The sequence below is a fragment of the Bombus flavifrons genome, chromosome 4 (assembly GCF_040668555.2).
Source record: "Bombus flavifrons isolate JBK064 chromosome 4, iyBomFlav1_principal, whole genome shotgun sequence".
NCBI classification, from domain to species: domain Eukaryota; kingdom Metazoa; phylum Arthropoda; class Insecta; order Hymenoptera; family Apidae; genus Bombus; species Bombus flavifrons.
The window spans coordinates 13,225,840-13,252,589 of NC_138445.1; the positions used below are offsets into that span (position 1 = coordinate 13,225,840).

The following is a 26,750-nucleotide window of genomic DNA, read 5'->3' on the forward strand; positions in this document are numbered from 1 at the left end:
TCTGCTCGCGCGTGTGTGTGTTAGTCCACCCTCGAGGGAACGGTGGTGTGGCAGAGTGGATGAGGGATGGAGGGCAGGGGGAAGGGTGAGGGCGGCCGGTGAAACCCAGATAGAGAGCGGGACAGAGACGAGACCGAGGGGTCCCCTCGGTTCGACGAACGAGGAACGCAGTTGAAGTTCGAGGAGGGTGCGAAAAGGACGGGTGTACAGCTGGGGAGACAAACATAAGGGAGACTGGGAGGGTATGAGCGAGAGGGCAGGAATACGTGGAGGCCCGTCTTATATTGATTTCTGTCCACGCCACCCCCGCCGTGCCTCCGCAGCCCCTGCGAGCCACCCTACGCAGTCGAGCCAGGAGGCAGCGCCAAGCGGAGCAGGTGTGGGGGTTGGACACAGGAGAGACAGTGTGCGAGAGATAGGAACGGAAGGGAAGGAACAGAATGCCGTGCAGAATAGAGAGCAAAGGACAGAATGTGTAAGAGAGATAACTAGAGAGACACGGAGAGACAGAGAGAAGACTCTGCTCGCCGCACTTTCAACGGGAGAGGCCCTCGGGGGTGGCACTCTGTCACATTCAACCCCCGACCACCGTCGCCAGTCCGCCACCCCTCTTCACCTCTCTCTTCGCTCTCTCCCCATTCAAATAACAGGCACCGTTGCTTTCGAGGGTAGAGGAGAGAGGTAGATGGTGGTGTGGTGGCGATGGTGGCGGTGGTGCCGATGGTAACGGTGGTACGAGGCAAGCTAGATCGGAGGGCGGGCTGACAGAGGGTGAGTTTCGTCCGGCCGAAGCACACCTCGATCGATTGGGCTTGTCCAAGGGTGGAAGAGGTATCCCGTCTCTCCTCCTCCTCCTCCTACTCTTCTTCGCTTCCCCCGCGCCGTTCACTCAACCTCACCTTCGCCACCACACCACACCGCCACCCTCCTCTAACCGGCCCAGCCTCCCCTGGTTTCGCCTCTCACCCTCTCCCTCCCCTGTAGTCATCCCCCTCGGCCTGGCGAAGCCCGAGAGTTGAGCGTCACGCGTACACGTATACGGTGTGCCTTTACGTACACGTACGTGTATGGCGAGGGGTTACCATGGCAACCCACCCTCACCACGGGGGTGAAACGCCATTGGCCGGCGCAGGGTCTCGACCGATCGTGGCCCACCCCTGTGTCTGTCTTTGTATCGGCGTCTACGTATGCTATGTAGACCTCTTCTCGTAGAGAAAAGGGTGAACCAGCACTCACTTTCTCTAGCCAGTGTCCATCGATGGAGCTTTCTAGTTTTTTCTTCTTTCTTTTTCTTGTTTGCTCTTCACGTGCAGACAATGGGGATGAGATTGTTCTTTGGCGGAGACTTTAATGGTTGTTGTTAAGCTGGATGAATTTACGTAGATGCAGATTCGCTTGAGAAGTTCGTTGATTATTCGCGATTTTTGTGGTGTTTTGTTTGACTTTTGAAAAGAGGGATTGGGGTTAATAGCTGTTTGACGGTTCTCTTAATGGAAAATGTGAACTAGCGTTCACTTTCTCTAGCCAGCGTGCGTCGACGCAACTCTGTATTCTTTGTTATTCTTCACATTGTTGAAACAACGAGGATAAAACTATTCTATCGTAAATTTGAAACAGAAGGTTAAGCATAATTTTTAAAGCAGAGTATAACATGGCATATATCTGTAATATAATATAAAAATGAATAATATCAGAAAAATTACGACGATCTGACAGTTCTTCTATAATTTACTTTTACCTTGAAAGGATTAATGAATCTTTTAATAATAAAAAAAAAACACGATCTGGTTTAAAACGACCGAAAGAACGCTTAAACTGAACGAATTGACGTAAATAGGAGAGAAATAAAAACTTTATTGATTGATTCCGGTTTTTCTGGATTTCTATTTGACTTTTAGATGGAGAGATGGGGTCGATAATTCTTCCTCGACAATCTCCTCTTGGCCAATGTCTTGTTTTATTCTCGTCCCCGATGCGTTCGCCCGTCTGCATCCGGAGACGCGACTTACAGGTGGCTTGTTTATCACCGGCGACGCGTCGAGAAAGAATAATTACTTGCCGGAAGTAGGAGTACCGCGATTTCAGGGTTCCAGCAGGTTTCCATGGCTCTGTTCTTTGACCGTAAATTTTATTTCCGTCAAGATTGTCGTCGGTCGAAGCTACGGAAGAATGTCTTGATATATTTTGGCAACGGTTGCAGGAAAGCAGTCTTTTTATGTTTTGTCGAAATAAATCGATAATTAAAAAGTTCTAAATTCTGCTTATTTTGTAATATTGAATTCGTGTGATAATCATTGAAAATATCATAACAATAGCTGGATTGTTAAATTGAATCAGCATTGGAAAATTTCATACGACTATTCAGACATATAATTCACAATAATTCACATTTTTAAAATTTTTCACTAATTTTACATTTTATTAAATACGTAATTATGAGCGAAATATAAGAAAGGAAGCATAATCAAATTTTATGTAAAATTTTATGCAAAAGTTTTTATTTTGACTTCAGTTTGTTTTTCACTTCATATTTTACTAAATAGACAGCTATGACAGAAATTTAAACGTCTACAACAATTAATAGAAATTTAAGTTATTAATTTAAATACGAAGATAATGTGTAACTTTGTTAAATCAAAAAATATTGCCAGATTTAAAAGAATTTTTTGTTTGATCTAATATTTTACTAAATAAACAATTATGAAAGAAGCTTAAATGTGCTGGAAACGTAGAGATTCAGGAAAATTGAGAAGAAAGAGGTTGTTCCAGTGCGAAACGTTGAATTTAAGGTAGAGACGTCCGTGTAAAATTGTTTGGAAACGAACAACGTTGAGAGTGAAAAGTAAGAGCTGCGGTGTAAAGTAATAATCGCGTCCGTTAAACTCTGGAAAGATGTCGAAGGTCGGAGAGTACTTTTCGAACCATGATTTTGTTTGCTCGCACCAGTTTCCTCGTTTTTGCTCGAGTAAATGGCGAAACTTTATAAAGTTTGCAACATCGGGTAAGTTTCTCGGCGGCGGAAATACCAGAAGCTCTCCTTCGACGATCGTCCCGTTTAGAACGGAAACGAGGGATCTTCGCGTTACGCTTCCAATTAAAATACATATAAATTTGATATGTTTTTCAGGTTTTTTAAAGAGAGTAAGTAATTCAAATATTTTGATGCTGTTTATTTGTGCTATAATGTTATTATATAGGCTGGTGCAATATTAGTAGAATTGTATTCAACAATATGACAATATTGATATTACTAAGAATTAATAGGTAAATAATTAGTGAAATTTTAAGAAAGTAATTAATTTTAATGTTTTGTTGTTTAATGTTGTTTTAATGTTTAATGAAGTTGTATTAAAAATAACTAACATTTGATTTGTGTGCAGACTTCTGAATTTCTACTGTACATAATGGAAATTTCTTTTAAAATTTATGAGGTGATTTATTACATCTTTTTGCCTTATACATTTTGAAGTAAAGTCACTTTTTATATAGTTTGGAACCTGAATTTATACATTCATCGTATTTGTAGATACTTATCGTCAGATGACAACAAAATTCTTAAAATTTCGATAAAGTCTTCTAAGAATTAGAAAAGTCAAATACATATCTGGCGAATCTCGTCTCTTTTCTATTCTCAGAGCGAACAAGTCACAAATAATCTCAAACGAAAAATAAAATCTGCTAAGAGAATTGTACCTCTTAAAAATTCCTGAGACATTCTCACACGTCTCGCGTTAACATCATCCAGCATCCACAAAATCTCCCCTAAAGAACCAACGGAGAGAACTACACAATTGTCTGAGAGCGGCGATAAAATGCTGGGTTGAATGAAATTAACGAGCGGGCCGTTATCGAAGGCGGTTGTGGAAAATGAAATGATCAGCTGACGGTAAGAGTGTCGAGGTCGAGAGGTTCGGGTCAGGGCACGGAAGACGTGGAAACTTTCTGTACAGTTGGCGAGGAGTCGAGCGAGAAAGGGTGCTAGGAAAGCGTAAGAAAAGACGTGGCTGATACTTCCAGTTGCATAGAGAAGTCTGGAAAGAAAAGGGTGGCTGAAGTCGTTCGCTGAAGAAAGAGCGGGACCAAAGTTGAAGGAAAAGGCGTAGATGGTTGGAGGAGAAAACGAGACAAAGAGAGAATTACGCTTTTCACGATGCCGCGAACGCGCCGGAGAGGCGCGCTGGATTAGATTCAGGGGTGACTCGCAGTACCCCCCCCCTCCCTCCCATCCGAAGAGAGAAAAGGAGCATAAAGGAGACGGAGAAGGGCGGAAGTCATAAAATAATTTAACCCACTTTAAGAAGAAAATTAACAGAATGGCGAAAGTCTTTAAGATTCCCCGCAACTCGGTTTCCCCGTTCCAGCTTCCGGCGCGCGCCTCCACTCACCCCGTTCCATCCCCAACTTCCTTCAGCTTCTGTCGTTTTTCCTCGTTCCACCATCGTCTTCGTCACCATTCTTCCTCTCTTACCCTCTTATTCATTGAGCACCCCCACTACCAGTAACGGTGGCTCGCCACTTTCTTCATTGACTCTTTCTTTCTACTACGAGAGAGCGTACTACGAGAGTTGGTTCTCCTTCTTCGTTCAACCTTTGTCTCTCTCCCTTGTTTCACCGTCTTATTTCGAGGCGTGCCTTCCCTTTTGCACGCCTGCCACCTCTGTTTTTTCTCTAATTATGAATGAAAACGCCGCCGCTCCGCTGAACATCTCTTCAACCATCTTGGCCCTCCTTCGAGCAAGCTCTTGCTCTTTCCACGATGCTTTAAGTTCACGGAACGACTTCCTCCGCGACCGCCTTTTTCCTACCTTCCTTGGGACGGCTTCTCCACGGCCAACTCTTCAGTCTCGCTGGCCCCGTTACCAGATGCTAAATTGCATTGTTTTCTGGGTAGTCTTGGAACGTTTTTGCTAGAGTGCCTTTTACTGGATTGACTTGTTCTCCTGTGTTAGGCGCTTTGTTTAATAGCTGCTGTTGTTTTTGGATTGCTCGCGCGATGGTTTTGAAGTGATTGCTTCTTTGGGACTGTGTGTTTTGGACGCTTTGAGGGATAAGTGGATGAAACAGTCGGTTTTCAAGCGGCAAAAGATGTGTCGGAGTTTCTTCTTCGTGAGATGTCATGTTATTTGTTTGCAGCGTTTTATCATTTTCTTGCTTTACAAATGGATCAAATGGTATCGGCTACAGGAAGTTATTCATAATATTAATTATCTATTGGGACGTAATTGCAGTCAGTATCAGGTTAAATACTGTGATCTACTTAATAACAGAGTAGTAAATTAACGATTACTTTGCATTGATGGTGCACATTTAACACATTGAAGGAAGAAAAGGAACGATAGGGGAGGGGAAAAGGGTGCAGAAGAGCAACATAAAATTGGCAAAGGAAGGAAGAGAGCAAAGAACGAAGATAAAAAGCTACGAAAGGAAAGGAACTACTATAAACATTAATTAATCTTGCAGATGTGACGGGGTTAATTTTCCCGCAATTAAATCGACGATAAACCCAAAGGAAATAGTCAGAAAACGAAATCTTAATAAAATAAACGAAAGCAAAATAGAAGAGACATTAATAAAATAATACGAAACATATAAAGAAATGAGTAAAAATTACGAATAATAATCGCGGAAGGAAAGAAAAAATAATAAGAAATACGAATGAAATGGGTGCTTAATCGTAACAGGGGAAGTTGAGCGAACGATTTCGCGGATGGCTTTGTTTTCTTATCGTCGCTACAAGTGGTGGTTCCGTTGTCGCGCGCCAGCTGACCCACTTTTACCCCTTTTTTCCCTCTAATTATGAATGAAAACTTCGGCAAGTGTCGCGCAGAGGGGTTGGAGGAGTAAAAAAGGGGGAGGGGGTGAGTGGAAGAAGTGGAGAGGGAAACACGCGAACTCTTCTTTCGTCGCGCCGACTCGGCTAGTGGGTACTTTTAGTTTTCCTCCCTAACCTTTCCACCCGCCCCTTCTCCTCTTTCTCCTCCTCTCACGTCCGGAAAACTCGCTTTCCACGGGAAAACCGCATTATCGTAAAGTTTGACGTTCCCTGTCGCGCGCCGTTTTGCCGCTGACAGTTTGTACTCGTTTTATTCCGCAGGATAAAGCGCCCACGGACCTAAAACAAAAGCGTACACGCCGCGAAAAATATCTCATAGCAAATTTATTCATCCGATTCTGCGAGGATGATTCTTGCAAGAAATTGGGACTCGAAGATGTTTAAGTTTGGCATTCCTTCATTTTTTACACATTTGTTTTATTTTATTCTAGTAAGAATGTTAATCGCATGCAATATATTAATAAATACATATGTTTACGTGTATAATAAATACTGACAACTTCAAAATGTTTTAGTATACGTATGAGAAACGTGTATTGATCGATATGCATTAATATTCTGGTAATAGTACGATTATGGTACAGTCTCCTTATATCTTTTTCGGATCGGATTAAATATTTTTTGAGTTATATGTAAACTAGAGAAAAGGAGATTTTACAATGATATCAATCACATTTACGTACGAGGTACATCACATTTAATCATATTTTCTCTCAGCTGTTTTATCACAACAATCTAATAATTCTCTTCTACTAATCTCATTGTTAGACAACTACTACATCAATTAAATTACGGCATCCAACATCCGCAATCTTAAAAAATTGAACAAGCAGTAATACTCGTTTCTTCTTTAAGCAAACGAGAAAATAGAAACTACCAAATTCTAAATTTTTTTTCTTGTTCGAAACACATTCTTCGTCCGAGAAAGGCTCTAATTAATAGATTATTCGTCCAGAGAAATATTGAAGCAAGTTACAAGACACGAATCAAACGCAAGCTCGTAAGCGGCTTATTAGAAGCAAGCGCATCGCTTCAGTTTCAACGTGATTCTATCAATTAATATGTTTCATGGGACATGACACACGCATTGTATATTCACGGGAATAGTGCGTTTAATTATGGAACGGCTATCATTGCCGCAAGTACCAGCGATAATCGAGAATCGCCAGGGCCCCATTTCCCATTATAAGGGCATAAGCCAAGGCATGCCTATGGGGTTTGTTTTCATCTCATCCGTTAACCTGCTAACTAGGGAAGACGAGGCTAAGACGTTTAATCAAAGTGGAACAAATATTCATCCAAAGAAGTGGTACAAGTAGAAAAGAAATGGATCGATATACACATATGTGTGTGTGTGATTGTGAATAAAAACAAAGAAAAAAGAAAAAAGAGTAATTTCACAACCAAGCCATCAACGAACCCCCGATAAAAATGCTTCGATGAATATTTGAAGAAATCATACAGATTTCAAAAGAAGAAATTAATAGGAAGGAGAGAAGAAAGGAGAGCATACGAGACGGATACATAAATAAAAAAATTAATTTCACGACCTGATATCTCAACTAGTCCTCGATCAAAACTAGTCCTCGTTCAATGACGATACAGACAACAATCACTTAAGAAAACTACATGTATGAAGAAAGACTTAATAATAAATAAGAACAGAGTTTGAATAGGTCAATAAGTAAATAAGTAAATAAAAAATAAAGAAAAATTCAATTTCATAGTACAATCCAATTAACGAATCTTCGATCAAAATATTCGATCAGGATACAACGGATATTCGACAAAAGGGCTAGCGTTCGAGGGGTAAAGAAGCGATCGGCGTCGGGACGCCGCGACGGATGAACAATTTATCCGCCGCGCCGGATGAACGATTTATCCGCCGCATCCGCGTCGACATCGCCCCGCGACTTGCTGTAATTACTACGCCGTGTTTAAGTGGCACCTCATCGACTAATTAGCGAAGCTATCGGTGTCATTTTAATAGAACACGGACAACCGTTCGCGGCAGACCGTGATCCCTGGGCTGTTATTGCGGCGTGAACCGCGTCGCGCCGCGCTGAAATCTCGCGCGACGTCCATGGGGCTTGAATATTTTACGAGCGTCGGCCGCTGGAACAAGGGGGAGAACGAATCGGAGACAGAATTGGGCGGAAACAACGGATGAAACTTTCAGCCGTCTTGTTGCTCAGCAACTCGGTACCTGCGGATTTAATCGGACCGTTTCTGTTTCCTGTCGCGAGAAGAAACATAGAATTTTCCAAATTTCAGCAGGGTAGCAGAACTCTTGGTGTCCTCGTAATGGTATTTTGAGGTGGTTGAACGTCGAGGATCGACGAGATGGAAGTATTTTGGGGATTAATTGACGGAGGGGTTGTAGCAGATGGAGGAACACGCGACACTGGGGTGAATTAATTGGGAATCTCTGATTTTGTTATGTTATTCGGATTTAGAGAATCAGTAAGTGTAGAGAATATAGGAATTAGCGAGTTTGATGATAAATGATAATTTATAATTGTTTATAAAATCAAAGTGTGATTGTGATGTTTTATCTAAAATGTTCTTTATAGTTTCAAGATTTAAAAATGTTAAGGTTGAGGAATGAGTTTTATTTGAGTTTTGTTGGATGTGTGTTAATTTTGACAATAAATAGTTATTTATAATTATGTGTGAAATGAAAACATTGTGACATCTTGTGTAAATATATGTGGAACATTTTCTGGCATTTCAAAATTGAGCAAAGTTGAGGTTTTCGAATGAGTTGAATTATTTTCTATATATTTTTGAAGGGAAGAATTATTACATCAAATTATTTAAACGTTTAACTTTCATATTGTTTTAAGTTTCATTTCTGTACGTGTCGATGTAGCTAAGACGAATACAAAATATGTCTTAAGAAACTGTTCCACTGATTAAAATTCATTTAAAATGATCATTCGATGAATCTGACTTTTAAAGGTATTTTTCGTGACCGTCAAACTCGCAATTTCCGATTTCTTTTCGAATCTACGCGAACGAGGGGTCGAGAAGAGAATTAGTCAGAGGTGATTCCCGTTTATCGACGATCGTCAGAAGGGTCGGATAACGTCGTTAGCCATTTTCGTCCCGCTTGCGTTTCCAGATCTATACGGCTAATTAAATCCATTGATGAGTCGTACACGCTTGACGAACCTCGATCGATCGATCGATCGATGAAATCGTTTTATCGAATGTTAATTGGTGTAATGAGACTTCGCTTCTTTAATTTCGCGGTTACACCATGGGAAATGATAATTTCAATTTTCTCGACTTCTCCAAAGCGAGAGAACGACTTATCTCATGTTTAAACGATTTCATGAAATAATTTTATCCATTATTGTACGATTCGATTGAAAGGTGAATATATAACTTTAGAGTTAATTCTTTTTATTTAAATATTTCGTTGTCGATTTCAAATTTGTATTGTATTTGATAATTTGTTATAGAAGATTCTAAGTTTCAATGAGTGTCTCATCCCATAATTTTTAAAACTTGGGTTTTATGTATCGTACGTATCATTATGTATTGTATCGTGTGTATTATACTTGTAGCTATCACTTATATATATTTCTCGACTAACATTCTTATATATGGATATTGTTTCCTAGCAGTTTCATGAGCTGTATGATAAGAAGAATCTTTATGTATCGTATAGCGTATATACAAGATAAATATAATCCAAAAAGATAGATAAAATATAGAAGCCTGTTCTTTTTACATAATAATTTACCATCTAATGATATTAATGAAGGTAAAAGTTACAATTTGAAAAATATAATTATCTCGTTCACAAATTAACAATAAGTAGAACGGTTAAATAACTTGTGATTTATAAAACTGACTTTTTAACCTTCATTTGTTCTTTCAGTATTATTTAAAAGAATTTTACATAGGAGACACAAAAAATCACGACAAGTAAAACTTCAAAACGCACCCACAAATCTCTACAAACTTTCTCCTCATTATCACGTACACATATAAAGTTATCCATCATTCCGTAACCTGTTCTCCCGTGCACCCCTCGACTCGATCATGACGCCCGAGTCAGCGCGAATGTAAATCAGACGAGAAAGCTGCCACGATGAAACAAGCTTGGCCGCTCGCGAAACCAGTATTCCATCTATCCATTGGTCTCTCGTTCACCTGTTATCCTCCAAAAACCTGTTCCCTACTATTCTCCAAAATTCCAACCATTCTACCTACACTTTAGTATCCGTTTAATCAGATTACACCGCTATAGACTCAAAAAGGGGAAGCGCGGGGGGAGGGTAGTTTCCCAGAAAATTCGTCGATAACTAGAAAGAGAAAAGGAAAGGACAAGCCAAGCCGGTTTTCAATTTTCGATGATTCCACCGAATTCGGTAACAGTGTTAGCGGGGTAGAGAGTGTTGGCATCGTGCATCCAGCCACCCCCAGCGTCCCTCTGCTTTTGCGGTGGCTGTTCACCAAGGTATATAGGGTGGCTGCCGCTTCGTCGAGGCTTTAAGACAGCGTGTGTGGGAGTGGGCGTGGCCATGGGGTGGCCGTTGGCCAATCAGCAGCCGGCAGTTGCTGGCCACCCCCGACCCACGTGGTCCACATCCCCCAACATACATATTGATCTCGTGGTCCTTGCCGACCGCCGCGCCGCGCCAACCCGCTCTGCTACCCTTCGCATCACCCATTCCTGTTCTACCTCCCAGTCTATCTCTTTTTATCCAATGTTCGTTCAACTGAGAGTGTCCTTTTCTATGTACCGCGTCCCTACCCCCGAACGTGTCCCTTCAACCCTCGTCGACGATCCCTCGACGACCGAGAGAGAGAAGGTCGTGTGCCTGACCAGCGTGCAAGGAAATTTCGAAAGTAAGCGGCGGCGTCTGGTTTTTCACGGACCTCGTTTCACCAACGGGGGTGGGTTGGCGAGAGGCGGTAGAACGAGGAACACACAGACGTCTCGTTTCCGACGGCGTTACCGCGTTGAGTCGCGCGGAATAGAGATTGTTCGAGCGATGGAACGACTCCGGTCGAGACACAAGGTAGCTGTTTGGCGAGGATGAGGGAAGAGGAATGGGACTGATTAATTGTTTGGTGTACGCTATCAGTGAAAAATAGAGTTGCTTAAAAAAGTATTCGAATACCAGTAGAAATTTTTTATGAAGATAATCTATTAATGAAACATTTTGAAATTTCACTACCATCGTAGTGATTATGTAAGTAAAGTTTAAGACAATTCCGTAAATGTACATAGAAGCTATAAAATATTTGGTGCAAGTATATATTCCGCAGCGATCATAAAAGTAATCAAACAAACGATTATTATATTAGTAGGCCTCGATATTCTGTCTTTGCGTCTTCGTTATTTCGATAAACATTTTACATGTTTGTGCGCAAATTGGATGATATAGTACTCCAAAATTTAGATCAAGCTCCTAAATCATTATCGTCAATGTCATTTTCAATGATATTCTAGTCGAATGAATTATCTGTGTATGAAAATACGAGGTTATTCTATGATATGGTATACTAATAAATTAAATTAGTTAAATAATGGCTATACACACTCGAACGCCTATGGTTTGTACAGCCAAAGACAATTTACTATTTGTCTGATTCCACTTGCAATTAGAGAAGCGAAATTTCTAATGATCAAATATTCTTTACATTCTTTACATATTAAATATACTGGCTCTATATTTATAAAACAAGAGTATACTATGTTCCTACTGTTTTTTTTCTCCAATGAATATATTGTTTAAAGAAAAACATTGTTCCTTAATAATATGCCATGCCAGATGGACTATTACATATAGAAATCGATAAATTTTGGGTAGTTTCATAGATATGATGTATAGTTATTATTTTATAGTAGCGTATGATTATTTGATTGATGTATAATGTGTTTTTTGTGGGATTTTTGGGGGGGGGAGGATATATGGTAATTGAGATTCTAGTTGGCGGCTTAATAGTGCTATGAACATTCAATTATTGCTCTATTCGAGCCTCCCTCGATTAATTCAAAGGTTCTTGGATCAAGTAACCAGCTCGTTCCGCATTCTTCGCTCCTGCTGTCTATTATGTCGCGCTCGCCTTGGTAAATAAGGAGTGAGATTTTCTGGGAGATTAATCGATGTAATTTCACTGGAAAGCTGCTTTCTCTTCTTCAGAATTCTTGTCGAACAGGGAACGAGTTGCTGTCGATATTTTTGAAGTTTAAAGTGAATTAGGGAATCTCCTTCGGACGAAACTTTAAAGCTGTTTTAATGATCGTTCTTGTTAAATTATTATGTGACTTGGGCGAGAGTAATTTTACCCGAAAATTAAAAAAGAAAAAGAGAAATAGCTTCAAAACTTTGATGACTCCCTTGTGCATTGTAATGACGTACTGGACTTATTATGTCAGTTATTTTCGATATAAGAAGCATGAAATTTATAACAATTGTTAACAAGTTTTATGATTTCTTCATAATCTTCTCATATATTTCACAAATTCCCAACTTCTTCGTAAATTTCACATTACTCTCCAATAAATTTGAGAAATTTCATAAATCGCTGACTCCTTAATAACTTATGACTACCCACAAATTTGACAAATTTCTGACCTTTTTTAAACTGTCCATAAATTTCACAAACTAATGACTCCTTTATAACGTCTAACAAATTTTACGTGGCTATCTGAGGATCTTTGGACGATCGAAAATTAATCTTCGTCTCGATAAAGGTCTTCGTCCTGGCGGTGGCCGAAAATGACATTTCTCCCCTGTCGAAAATCCCGAGAATTTTCCCGATTCTTCCGGTTCAAAGGTTCATCGATTCTCGTGAATCTTTAAACGACGTCACGTTCGTTGTCAGTTTACCACTATGAGGTGGGTCGTTTGCGCGTGCAAATTTCGTGCACAGTAAGATGTTTCCTTTCCATCCCTTTCGTTTCGACGTTCCACGTTCTGTTCCAGTAAAAGATTCATGCTTGCAACCTAAGGGCATAGAGGACGACAGTCCGCCGAGTAATCGAGTCATTTAATCGACTCGAAATAACCGTCCAGCTATCGTTTTCGCGGACGATCGTTCAGCATCCTCGAAGTAGTCGAGAATCCATGCAAAATTCATTCGGTTTCGATCGTCTCGATTTACGTGGAATTTTAGTTGGCCTACTTGCGACTTGATCGAGAGGATGAGCATATTGTGTGTACATTGAGGAATTTCTCGTAGTAGTTTGGAATATATGACGGGATTCGGAGAGATTGAATATAACAGAAATGAAAAGAGTCGTGGGTTTTAAATCAGTTTTCAAGCGTATGGTAAACTGTAAGGGAAGTAGAGAAATTCGTATGTGAAAATTTATTCTTTCAAGTAAGAATATATTTTAAGTGTGTAGTAAATTGTAAGGGAGAATAAGAGGTCTGTAATTTGCAATCTTAAAGATACATTATACTTAAATTATGTATTAGTATAATATATCATATACACGCTCAATAAATGGTACCACTAGTTTTGCAAGACTACTTGGTGCTACATTATAAGATAAATAAATAATAATAAGTAATTAATAATAAGAATAATAAATAATTGTATTAAATAATTTTATAGTTGCCTAATTTATCATTCATCGCATCATTATACTTGCTCTTTGACGTGAAACTAACAGGGACAAAAATTGTATCATTTTATATGATAAAGGACCTATATGTCTCTAAAGTGCACATGTCCGATAAAATCAAAATCGAATCTTTTATATTCCCGTCGGTATTAATACTAAGAACCGATATAGAAATATTTCCACTATAGAAATAACAAGAACTTCTACAAAGGTTATGTGAAACCAGCATGCAGCATTCGTGACACAAATTCAATGTGTAATGAACGTAATAAACCAATAGGTAGCAACCTATCATGATTCGTACAAAAGCAAAGAAGACATCGAACAGAACGGGCTTGCAGCGGTTCCAAAAAACGGTCTCATTGGACTAACGAGAAGCGATCGCAATTGCAGCGAATAATAGCGAAACGTTTCACGGAGAGCAGCCGGTACGACCTCCCGAGGTCCATGAACGAGCGATCGAACTCCGCCGCTGCTGTCAGTTACCACGACGCACGACGCGCGTTTCAAGAATACAAAAGGGTGAAGAAAAAGGGAGAAACATGAGAAAAGAAAGAAGGGAAAGGAAAAACAGCGGCACGGGTCAGCCGGTGAAACAAGAGGAAGAAAGAAAGGAGAGGCTCGCGGACAGAGAAAAAAGCTGGAGGAATAACAAAGCTACCCGTAGTTCCCACAAAGGCAAAGCCTGACCTTCCACCCCCCCAACGCAACCCCTTTGGCTTTCTGTCGCTCCGCTGAAACAATGCCGACGATGGTAAAACAAAGAAATAAACATGAAAAGACAAAAGACGGCCGTTTGAATCCATAATTTGCCCCCGCGTTGCCTTTTGTTTTTAGGGACCCCGTGCTGTCCCTCTCCTCTCCACCGGGCCTTTTCTCGGCCGTTACCTTTCCCTTCGACTAACATAACCAGACACGAATCCCCTCCCCGCCCCCTGTGAACCGAGAATTTTACGGTTACGCCGACGTCGTCGAGCTCTAAACCCTTTCCTCCCTTTCGAGCGAGTTCTTGAGGTAGGTCCTGGCGAATGCTCTGCTTCTCGTGTTTGATGTAGTGTCGCGTAAGAAAGAGAGAGGTTGGGTGTTGATTTAGTTAAAGTGGTATAGTTTGGTGACGATAAGTAGATCGCAGATTTTTATGCAGTTTTATATTTTTGTAGACGACACATGACTAAGAAAATGGAGCATAGAAATTTATTGTAAGTATTAAATATTATTGGCATTTAATGTCAAGTATTTTGGTTTAGATGATTCATATATAGATTATCTATAAGTGTTTATTACCAGACTGAGGCTATTCATGGAAATTGATATTTTTATGAATACAACGAAAGCAGTGGAATCTTTTTACTATTTTTAATTTTTTTTAATTTAATAAACATATTTCGCTATTATGTACTTTATCGCTTATACAACATTGTATGAATAAAATTTATGTTTCTACTAACTAGAATACATATACCAACTAGAATTAAAAAAAACAATCGATCGAGTCACGTTATTATAAACGAATGTATAAAGCAATAATAATCTCTTGAACAGTGGTATTCGAATCTTAAGGTTCACTGTGCGTATCAAATTATACGGCGAAGAAAATTAAAATGTTTTTTATCGCGTTTCAAAGGTACAAATTACTTGTGCGACGTCGATGAGAATCGATTCGAGATAGGTAACGAGGGAACGTCTTTAAAGGTCTTCGAGGGGGCGGCAGTTCAATTAAGAGACGGCTTCCTGCGAAGAGTTTTCAAGGGCGCGCACGGCGATCAAAGAAAAGCAGGCCGCGTAAAATTCCTCGAGAAAACTTTTCAACGGCGAACTCTTTCCTCATTTCGCGCGCACTTGAATTATTCACAAGCTTCTTCTTCCCGCCTTTGTTTCTGGGCCAGGGTCGTCGCCGTCGTCGTCGTCGTCGTCGCAACGATCCCCGGTCGACGAACTTTCTCTCTTAAGTAAGACATTTTTCTAACTACTTCGCGCTATTCACCGGGATCCAGCGCGCCACGACGCGTTATTTAAGCGGACCCGTTCGTTCGTTCAGCGACTCTTAGCACGTGGTTACTCCTTCCAAACCCCTCCTACCCCATTCCGCTCTTTTACTTTTACTGCGACAACTTTCTCCGTGAATTTATTACGTGCACTGAATTTCACGCGAGACGTGATTCTCCTTTTCCCCTATTTCCATCTTGCGGCTGTCTTTAAATTCTTGGTGGGAGGGGAGTGTTTATCGTATACTTCGTGCAAATGATAGGTAAGCATCGCTGTTATCGAGATGTTTGTATATGTATATGTTGTTTAGAGATAATTGTATCTAATGCTGCGATATATTAGCGGTGAATGAATGAAGAGAAAACCTGATTCCAATTATTTTAGATACATTTTATGCCAGAGAATAATTTCTAAACTTAATACTTTTTCGTTTCCAAGAAACCTTGTATCAATTACAAGTATGTTAAACGATGTCAAGATTGCATTCAGAGATGCTGAATGATATCAGACCATATAAAGTACATACTATATGGATTATTAATTTACATAAAAATTTATGTACCTCGGTATGCATTTGGCACCGTCTTGCTGTATCTTTTTCTAGACGATGGTAGAAGCTAATAAATTCAATTTATTTATACAATCTCACACTTGAGTAGAATAATTTCAAAGTACAAGTGATTTTTTTTGTAAAGTAATTCTTCTATAAATCATATAACTTCATATAACTACAAAATTTTGATACTGTGAAAATGAAATGTAGAGTATGATGAAAAGTGTTTTATTGCGAAAGAAAGTATCTGTACATACTTTTTCTAGCCACTGTATATTCATCATACCTATTTACACCCAAGATGTGACCATAATAAATTAATCAAATAACTCAAATCATTATAAGATAATCCACTCAACTCTGCTCAACTCGATCTCTGAAATTAATATCCTTCTTCACAAAGGAACAGATCATGTTGAAATTACTTACATTCGAACTCATTAACCAGCATCTTCACCCCGAGCGATTTTTTCTTGCATCGCGAACTCCCCTGGCGTTTCGCACTCGTTCTTCTTCACGTTGCGATCCTTTAAAAGACAGCATACCTCTGTGAGAAAGGAGGGGAAAAAATATCAGGATACACCGCTGTACCGTATGAAACACCGCTAATAACGAACGATATCTCAAGCGAGGAATCCTCCCGTGAAAGGTTTGCGCGGGGATGAAAAGGGCCGAGGTAGCTAAGGGGTGAAGGAATGTCGAGCGTTGCGAGAGACAGGAAGGTAGGACTTTAGAAATTCGAGATAAGACCCCCTTTGTCGTCGAGACGAGGAGTTTTCATGTAACCCTTTCGCTACGACAGCCGTCGGAAAGCCGTGAGAGCTGCGACACCCTTCAACCACGGATCCTCTGGCCCTTTTCCCATTTCGAGATTCGTTACGTGACGTTACCAGTCTGGAAATCAGGATGGTTCTTCTTGAGAACAAGCTTCTGAAATTCCTTAATACAGCTTTCGAAGGTGTATTAAATATTTGTGTAATATCGAACCCGCCGCGGTTCCTCAACGAGACTTTAATTATTACCATTCGAAATAAATTTCTTTTCGAGTAGAAGAATACGATCAATCGGTACAATTGATTTCGTGAATTATTGAATTGAAGAGGGATTGAAGAAGATTGAAACCTTTTTAGATGGTTTGCTGTTCTGTGTATTAGAATATGTATTGTGAAATGATTCTTGAGTTGTCTGTGTGAGGTTAAATGTAATCTACGATGAGTTTCTTTGCATGAAGCGGAAATTATAATTTATAAAACTTGAAGATTATAATTTAAATTGTATTTCTTCACTCTTATCGATAAATAACAAACGTGCAATTTGAGTAGAAATTATCGTGATTTCGTCATGTCAGATCTTTTCTCAAGAAATAAATACTGTGATATGTAATTGAGTAACTTGTGGATGTAGCAAGGCTGACGAGTGCTTGGGCACAAAGTGGAAAAGATGGAATATCTATGTGAGAATATCGGCTGCAAGAGAGAAGGGCTTCTAAGAATGCACATGGAGACTGAAATGCGTGGTGACACGTGGCAGGATTGTGTGTTGTCCGTGTGAAATCTTTAAACGTATGATTGGAAGGAGCCAGTGGTTGAATAAGTCGGATGTGTAGAATAAATCGAACTGCACATTTTACTTGTCTTATCCAATATACATTCTATGATTTTATACCTACGTATAATTACTATTATACTACAATACATAGTATTATACATTTACATTATATTTATGCCATTGTATGATATTACAATCATATTTTATAATATCTAAACTATCTTTTACCTTCTTTTTTTTTTTAATTACGTTTGCTTTCGAATCTTTAATTATTCCATTAATCTTCAAGAATTAAACCGATCCATCCCAGAAAGTTTCAAAACATATATCAGTAAAAGATACAACTGAAAAGGAAAAAGTACCACGAAATCGTAATACAAAGCTCCGAAATTAAAATCCTCCCTCCCCTCCCTCAAAAAAATACAAATTACACAATACCTACTAATTACTTGAGCAACGAAAATATCAGTCGCATTGCGAAGTTCTCTACCGCGACACGAAAATCGCTCTATCTCGATCCCGTCGCAAATCCTCTCTATCCAGAGCGACTATCATGAAAATTAGCCCACGTAGTGAAGTAGAGTAGCGGCACAAAGTGCATCCGGGGCGCAGAATCTCGCGTTGGAACGGTTAGGTGCGGCTGTTTCCGCTTATGTGTGTCAGGAGGGTACTATGAAGCACTCAGGATCCTTAGCTACGAGACGAGTATCAGTTATTGATGGAGTAGCATCCGCGCGGAGAGACAGCGACCCACGAAGTATCGAGATGAGACGAAGGACAGGCTTCCGAGTTGGGATTACATGCACGTAAGTTCCCTGTCTATAGGGACAAATCAGGCCAAATCGGATCTAGTGACGTCGAGTCGACGTGTAGAATTATGCACGCGGTTAATTTCGAAGCGCGTTTCTGCGTTCCGTTTCCCGATCATGCGAAACCCACTTCCGTTTACGCCCCCGTCGGGTCGCCTCCCTTTGGCGCGAACCAGCTCCCCGAATGTTGCACCACTAACCATCGAATCATCAACGATGAAGCTACTATATGCAAACTAAGAAGAAAATTTTGCCCTTCAGGTGAATTATTTATTAATTAATATAAATTGGAGCTGGAGAATCGTTAAGGAGAAGCGCTTTTGAATTTTTCGAATTGAGAGCGAGAGCATTAAGGATTTTTCTTCTTTGTAACAGGGGTTAGTAAAGGAGTTTCCTGTATTAAATAGGATTTATAGATTACGATAGAGTCGGAAATTAAGAATCTGCTAGGTCGACAAATGTGAGCTTTTCCAGAACACCTGAGAAAATGAGGGAGTTTTTTGTTTTAAAAATGAAAGCTACAGTCAAGTCATTGACAAGTCACCGTAATCAAAAACGGGCTAATCCAAATCCTCTAACTGCACGTTCTCTCGTATCGGTTTTATTCGCTCTCCCAGTAAACCAAAGCAGCGCATCGAACCCTCGCATTTCCCATTCACGTATTTCAAGGACCATATACACGCATTTTGCGAATCCACGCAGCGTCACGATCGATCAACAGATGGGACAAAGGCTCGTAAAAGGCAAAACAGAGTGAATGAACGTTGAACCTAGTTCACGTACAGAATCACGTTAGGGGGATGAAGAAGACACGCGTTGGATCGCGGAACGCAAATCACCCGAAGCGAAACGCTAGCTCGCGTTTAAGGGGTGGGGACATGAATTTATAATTTCCGTGGCAGTGCACCCTTCGGTGATTCGAAGCTGTCGTTCGTGTCATATAAATCAAAATCAGAAGCATTGTCGAAGAATCGGCCCGTACGTGGGGACCACGTTTATTGAAGGTTGTGTGTAGGGGAGGAAGGTAGAAAGAAAGGAGCAGAGAAAGCAGAGACGAGAAACTCGGTCAAGCTACGACACAAAACCCCCCGTCGGGTTAGCCAGGTAGAAACTGCGATACGCGTGCGAGGGAATCGACGTGGAAGAACGAATGAAACAAACTGAGATGAAACTAGGGGCACCTAGGAATATACAGGGTGTCCCGACAATCATGATGTAATCGGCAAAGAGGCAATTCTGTAATACTTTCTCTGTAAAAGGCAAGTCGAAAATTTACATAAAATATAACTTTTTGTATATAACGTTTCATTTCCGAGAAAATCGAGGCAAAAGTTCTTCAAGTATACTTGAAATCTAAATCTATTTTCTTTCCTTTTGAAGAAATATTATAATTTTACATGCGAAAACAAGTGAAAAATGTAGGGCAAAATTTGTCCGCTTGAGGACTGGCTTTTAAGAAAATAGAGTTTCAACGTGCCTAACACATTCTCTGCAATTATATTTAATTATAATAGTTGTCCATTTCGTCAATTACGTCTCGCAGTGAATGCGTTAAATGAGAATTAAAGAACTTAAAGAATCCTCGTATGATAAATTTTCAAATTATTTTATTATTATTATTTTATATTTATTATATTTATTATTTTATTTTCAAATTATTTTCGCGTAAACAAAATGTCCTATGAAAAAAATTTATTCCACATTGCCGACTCATTTACGCGCGTAGAATAACGTCCAATTAATTATTCACTCTTCTCGAGTCTGGAATTCGACAAAAGTTCAAATATACTTAACAGATGTTCAAACTCGATTTCTTCGAAAACCATGCGTCGTATGGCAAAATTTTGTTCTACATTTTCGACTTATTTCGTATATTCTGTACAATAATTGCCGGGGCACCCTGCGAAGGGGAGAGAGGGTGAATCAGAAGAACCGAAAGTATCGGTCGGATATACATATGTATGTCGGCCGGGGGTACAATGTATTCAAATTGGGAGAAAAAGGGTTGGCTCCGTATCTATGTATATATATATATATGCGTATAGGTGATGGATAAAAAATGCGACAGACTGGTTAACGAAGCGAGATGGTCCATTGAATGGGGCTGAATGGGATGCTGGGACCTTCCTCGCATCCTTTTCCACGCGAAGTTTGTATATGCGTCTCCGTAACACCGTGTGTGCGCTAACTAGGCGGATATAGCAAGCGAGGCAACCATATGTCATCCGATGAGAAAGGTCAGGTTGCCTGTGGCTGTCTTCCAAGCTTCCTATTTTGGAGCATGAAAGATACCTTTTGGAAGACTTGAATGCTTAGGTATTGTAAAATCAAAGTTCTAGGATAGGTAGGGTAGTCCGTGAATTTTGATACATTCGTGAATGAAATTTGAGAAGAGATAGTATATTAGAGGTTTGGTGTATTGGCAGGGGAAGAGGATGGGGATATTGGAGAATTAGCAGAATTACGAATTTCATGCAAATAACGACTCACGATTGCCAAATGTAAGTAATATCAAAGAAAAAAGAATTGCAATTGACTAATGAACGAATGAACGAACAAAGGATAACAATTTATTGAAGCAAAATTTTATTAAATAGTTAAAGAAATGTATCCAATCGTCTATACATACATATCTTGTATACGTCGTAATTTAAGATTATATAATCTCTTTATATTTTTTTATTTTACAAGAATCAGCTTCCTTAACCGTACTGCGATCTATTATCCACCATACTATCCCATTTGACGTTTGTCCAATTGAACATTTGCAATCAATCATCCACTCTTAGTTCCACTGTACAGTATCGTTTCGAACGAAACTAACAAACCACCCCTCGAATCTCAACGACCACAACACTTCAAACTAGCAATATCAACAACGAATTATCCTTACCAGCTGCAAAGCACCAATTACCCAAATCCACCAAATGGAAAATTCAATGGAAATCCACAAAACTTCTGTCAACCCCTCGTTCACATCCTATCTAACTAATCATCTTGCGAAGGCGACAGAACAACTCGTAACGTGTCTCTGCCTCGCAATTTCATCTCACGGACAGATTTCGCGAACGTGGTGGTTGGAGACAGTTCCAACCCCCTTAAAGAGGAACTTCGTCGGTGCTTTGCCTTTTTAAAACGAACAAAAGAACGCCGACACGTCTTAAATGAACGCGCTACTTGTTGCACGGAGAAAAGGGGTGGAGGTTGCAGTCGGAGGAGAGGAAGTTGTAGGAGTAGGAGTTAGAGAAGAGGTGGAGCGGGTGCTGGTGGATACGGAAGAGAGAAAAGAGGGGGGTGGTTGGAAGTTGGCCCCCGTTGGTAACGCTGCCTCTGGAGGGGGTTAACGGGGCGAAAGGAATAAGGGGGTGGGCCGGTGGTTGGCGGCGCGGCACCGCCAACAGAAAACTGTTTCTCCTTTGTTTTTATCGTCTGGAGGAACAGCAGGGCGAAGAGCGCGAGGAAGTCGCAATTAAAAATGTAGTTCAAGGCCGACGCCCCGGGGGAGGTTTACCTTGAGCCCTCTTTCTCTTCGTTCTCACTTTTCTCGCGCCTTCTCGCTTCCTCTCTTTCTACGTCTATCGTCTGTTTGCTTTCACATCACCCCGCGTCGCCTCCTCTTCCATCTCGGCGTCGTCGTCGTCGCGCGTTTCGTGCCGCGTCGGCGTGCACAATTTCACGTGCCACTCTTTCGTTCTCACTGTTTCTTTCTCTTTCTCGCTTTTAGACGTTTCTTGCATTTTCTTCCACGGCCGTCGACTTCCTTTCCGACCACGTCTCGTGGGAGAGTCGTGAGATTTTAATGAGTTTAGTGGGACGCGGATTAAGATTGCACTGGATTTAATCTTGTCAGTGTTTGCAAGTTTGGTTGTTGAAAGAGGGTGATCATATGGATGAAGTCTTTAACTGATTGTGTCATTCATAGAATTTAAAGGGTTGTTCGAAGAATGCATCTTCTTTATTCGTAAATTATTTGGATAGTATATTTTGAAGTAAAAAAAAAACACAACGAATTAAAAAATTTAATTTTGTATAGTTCGTATACCTATGCAAAATTTGTACGAATTTCTGTCAGATAAGCAAAACTCGCCCCTAGCAATTCATAAAATAATTCTAATCAGCTTTTATAATTTATCAAATTATAAACCATATCTTTTCTTCACATAATCTTTTTTACTTTTTAATTTGGAAAGTTAACCAATCCACCACATTTGACAACAGCCATTGTCTCACAATTAAGCACATATCTCCAACCTCCAACCTATCGACCCTCGGAAACTGCAAACATTTTCAACTTCCCACCTCCCCAACCCCAATTCCAATTTCCCTGAATACAAAAACAGTTCCTGAAACACGCTATAACCACTTGTGAACACCCAATGAGAAAGTCGCCGTCAGCGACAGAACCTGACTTCGCTGCTCGTCAACGCAGCAAGAGCATCCCTTTATCTGTACCCAGTCTCGTTCTCGTCGGCACCCTCCACTCGAAAAATTGGCTTCCGCACTTTCGACCTGCTCTTCAGCATCTCCCTCTCTCTCTCTCTTTTCTCAATACACATCGAATTTGGCAACGCGAACTCATTCGATTGCCACGAAAAAATCGAGGGTTGTTTAGGATCCAACGTTGCGTTAACACAACATTCTACTTGCAATTTTTTCAATCAACTTACATTATCAAATTCTGTTTTTTAACATCGTATCCATGAAAGAAAATTCCAAAGAAGATTTAACATTTTTCGTATATTACTAGAAAAGCAACGTTTTATGAGAGATATTTTCTCGTTCATTGGATATTATATTGAAAACTAATTGATATCTCGTCATAATATGCAACAAATTTAATTATTCTGTAAAATTCAAGATCGAATTTTGAGACGTTGAAGTTTAAGACTTAAAACAAGTAACTTTACTATATCAGCAAAAATCTACTTTATCTGCGAAACCACCATCAATCACGAAAAGGGTAGTTTTCTACCTGGCACGATTTTTCCCTGCTACCTTACGTTCCACGGGGAGTCGTCGATATTTTTTTTCCCAGTGAAAAGCAGCGGCATCACCTGTGCCGTTTTCAGGATTACTTTTGTCGGTTTCACCTTTGGGAACACCCCTGTGAAGAGTCGCGAAGGGGGTAAAATCGTAAATATATCGAGGCTAGCGGGGTGAGATCTCACAATGGGGAAACAGCGTTATTGGCTTTTCAAAACGGTATTTACCGAAAATAACCAATTTGAGAGGATAATACCGGCGAACCGGTGACGTCTGGGACAAACGTTCCGTGTCACCCTTTGTTCCACCCTTCTCGTTGCTCCTACCCTCCGGTGCATCGACTCTCTCTCTTTCTCTTCCTCTGCCATCGTGTCACATCGTGCACGCTCGACTCTGCTAATTATTTCTCAATTAATTGAAATTGAAAGGGTTCGATTCGATACGTAATCCGATTCTACCTATCGACCACGAACCTGTTCTTCCCCCGACCCTTTTTAACACTCGACGACGACGACGGTGACCACGACTTCGTTGACTTCGGATCTCAGTTTCTAGCGTGACACGCACGTATAGTAAGGATACGATATAGTATGGTTGTAAATAAAAATTTTAATTACTAATTGTTCTTACAATACATAAGATGTTAGACAATTTATTACTGTATATCTATAACTGTAGCATAATTTAAATAATTACCAGATAACAATTAAAATTATCTCTACTGTCAAACAAATTCTTCTCGATACACAAAACTGAAATAACATTTTATATAGTAGAAATAGAAGTGTCATGTCATTTCCAGTTTCTCAGAATCTGTTTCGAACCACCCTTAATATCTTTAGCCTTCATTAATCATCGCTAATTACAACGTCAAAAGGCAACTTGCGACACCGTGATGTAACACTCCTTCCTAACATTCCTTCCCTTCCCATATACAATTTAATAAAACCAGTGTTTTGTGATACAGGCAACGATAAAAAAAAGTTTCTCAATATGCTTTACGAGCATACCACCCCCGCTGTTTCTATTCAATCTTCCCAGCAGCTCGACGAAGGATTAAGATTAGTCTTGACTGAGCCCCATACTTCCACAAAACTTCAATTCTTCAATTCTCCTTTATGTTCTTTTATATGTGAAGAAAATCGACAATTCGTAGAATGAAATCGTGCAAATTTGGAACATATTTGGAATACTAAATCTTTGTCGAGAAAGAGAAACCATTTAGAAAATGTAACAAATTCATGTAGAGGAATCATGTCAGGACCATAACCTATAATTTTTTAACTCAATTTACACTTCACTTTTAGATAATGAGGTGAAATTAAAAGTATCCAAAAATGGTTCCATTTGTGTTAAAGAATTTAACAATTTCTTTACAAGTACTATATAATAATGTTTCCTTAAAATATTTTCATTTGTCAACTTTTTACTCTCTCGTATCTTTTGCTCGTGTATCTTCCCCACTTCTAATAAACATTAACATCAATATGTATCGGATAATTAAAATTTGCTCGTAGCAATTTGTATAACCATCTTAAGCAACGTCTATAATTTATCCAAGATAAATTCATCGTAAAATATATCTTTCCCCTTAAACTTCATCTGCAGAACGAGATTCGCAACCTCCTCCACATCCCTCCCGCCTTAAAAGTTCTTGGGGCTTATTTATTAACGTGAGAACCTTACTTGTATAGAAAAAACATACGCTACGAATATAAAAATAATTTCGTTAAACAATGCATATAATTTAAAATTCATAAGGAAGAGTGGAAATTTATAAGGAAAGTGTCTTAAAGCTTTTGAAAAATGGAGGGGTAGAAACATTAGAGGCGGCTAGTTCTAAGAGCAACGAGCTTCGACGAAAAGGGAAAAAGATTTAAGCAAAAGTTTCGTCCCATGGAAACCAGAGAAACCTTTCCATAGCGACAGCCATTTCCGTGGCCCGGGGCTCGCTGATTCGAATTTCGACCACGCGCCCTTTCGTTACGTATTCCCCGGCGAACCGGAATGGAAGTCCGCCGGAAGGAAAGTGGGAAAAGCCGAGCGGCAAAGAGAATGCCGGGAATCATAAAAAGAAGCCGTGAGAATCGAGGCGTGTTGCGAGCATCGAATTGAATCTCTCGTCGCGGGGATGAACAACCTGGCTATCGAAGGGGTGGCTTCTATCAAAGAAACTGGAACGTTGTATCTATGAACCACCCTCGTCTTCTATGGTTCGACTTAGCTTTGGAAAGTTCTTGGTTTTATAGGACACTGTACCGTATTTATCGAGGGGGTCTGTTCATGCATGAAGACGAACCTCCCTTTTTCTTAACGTTTTTTCCATATAGATTTCCTCGGGATTGTAGGTTTCCCGGTCTAATTTATTGGAATGTGTTGAGATGGAATATGGCTATCAAAAGCTGATGCTGATGAGAGTTTAATTGTGATTGTTACGTGGCAAATAAGTCAAGGATATGTACGAATAATATAGAATTTGTTTGTTATTCTATAATTAGATTCAGATGAGAGCAGTATCCTTACCCTATTCTAACCCCAAATTTGTAGCCGCGTGGCTGTCACGCGTAGTATTACACGTAGAGAAAATCATCAGATTTTGTGAAACATTTTATAATTCTAAAATCGTGATCTAAAATTGAGAAACTTCGGGCTTCTCGTATTTGAAATTACCAAAGACAAATAAAGAATACAGGTGTTCTTTGCTAGATGTTTCTGGTTCATGTTTAACGTGTTATTTCGATTATAGTCGTCTCATACACACCAATTCCTCGTGCATTACGTATTTTTCTTTCTATTTCGTTTCCATCGTTGTGAAACAGAAGTGTTTCTTAGCGAACAATTAAACGCAACAAATTCACAACATGAATCGTCAATCATTAACCACGACCATTATAATCTACCAAAAAAACATCCAAATCTCGGATAATAAAAGAATCAACATATTATACATGCATACAATTACAAATCTATCTTTCGTTCTAACATTTGCTCGTTTCTCTCTCCTCAGCATCGAGCCCCGAGAAAGCCTCGATCCTCGTGGCACAACGAAATTCCACGGATCCTCTTTGTGCCCCGGAGAAACAGATCTCGTAAAATAGAAACTTGCTCAGACGCCGGTACTGGCTGCATATTCCCCGCAACGAGGACTTCATAGGCAAGTTTCCCGGAGAACCTGGCTGGGTCCTTGTAATTTTGCCTGCCAGCATCCTCTCCTTTAGCGCGCATCCTCTTTCCTCCACCTCCTCCTCTTTCACCTCCTCTTTCACGTCCTCTCTTTTACCTCTATATACTACTACGTCCCACGTTCTGGACCACTTGCTCGCGGTGTGATGCCGCAAGTGGAGGCTGGGAATCGCGAAGGCAAAGAGCGGGACAGCCTCTGGAAGGGAGTCAGGTGGAAAGGGGGTGGTATACGAAGGAGGACGTGCCTTCATTTGTTTCAGC

The 26,750-nt window shown here is 40.1% G+C and overlaps 1 long non-coding RNA gene across 1 annotated transcript in view; it reads right to left on the reverse strand.

Annotated features, from left to right (window-relative positions):
• LOC138179104 (uncharacterized) overlaps window positions 1-22,994 on the reverse strand; it is a 38,676-nt gene extending 15,682 nt beyond the window's left edge. The window contains exons 1-2 of the long non-coding RNA XR_011172931.1: window positions 21,835-22,994; window positions 16,396-16,513 (exon numbers count right to left, since the gene is read on the reverse strand). This is a non-coding gene — a long non-coding RNA (uncharacterized LOC138179104). The remainder of the gene's footprint in view (window positions 1-16,395; window positions 16,514-21,834) is intronic.
• Between the last annotated feature and the right edge of the window lie 3,756 nt (window positions 22,995-26,750).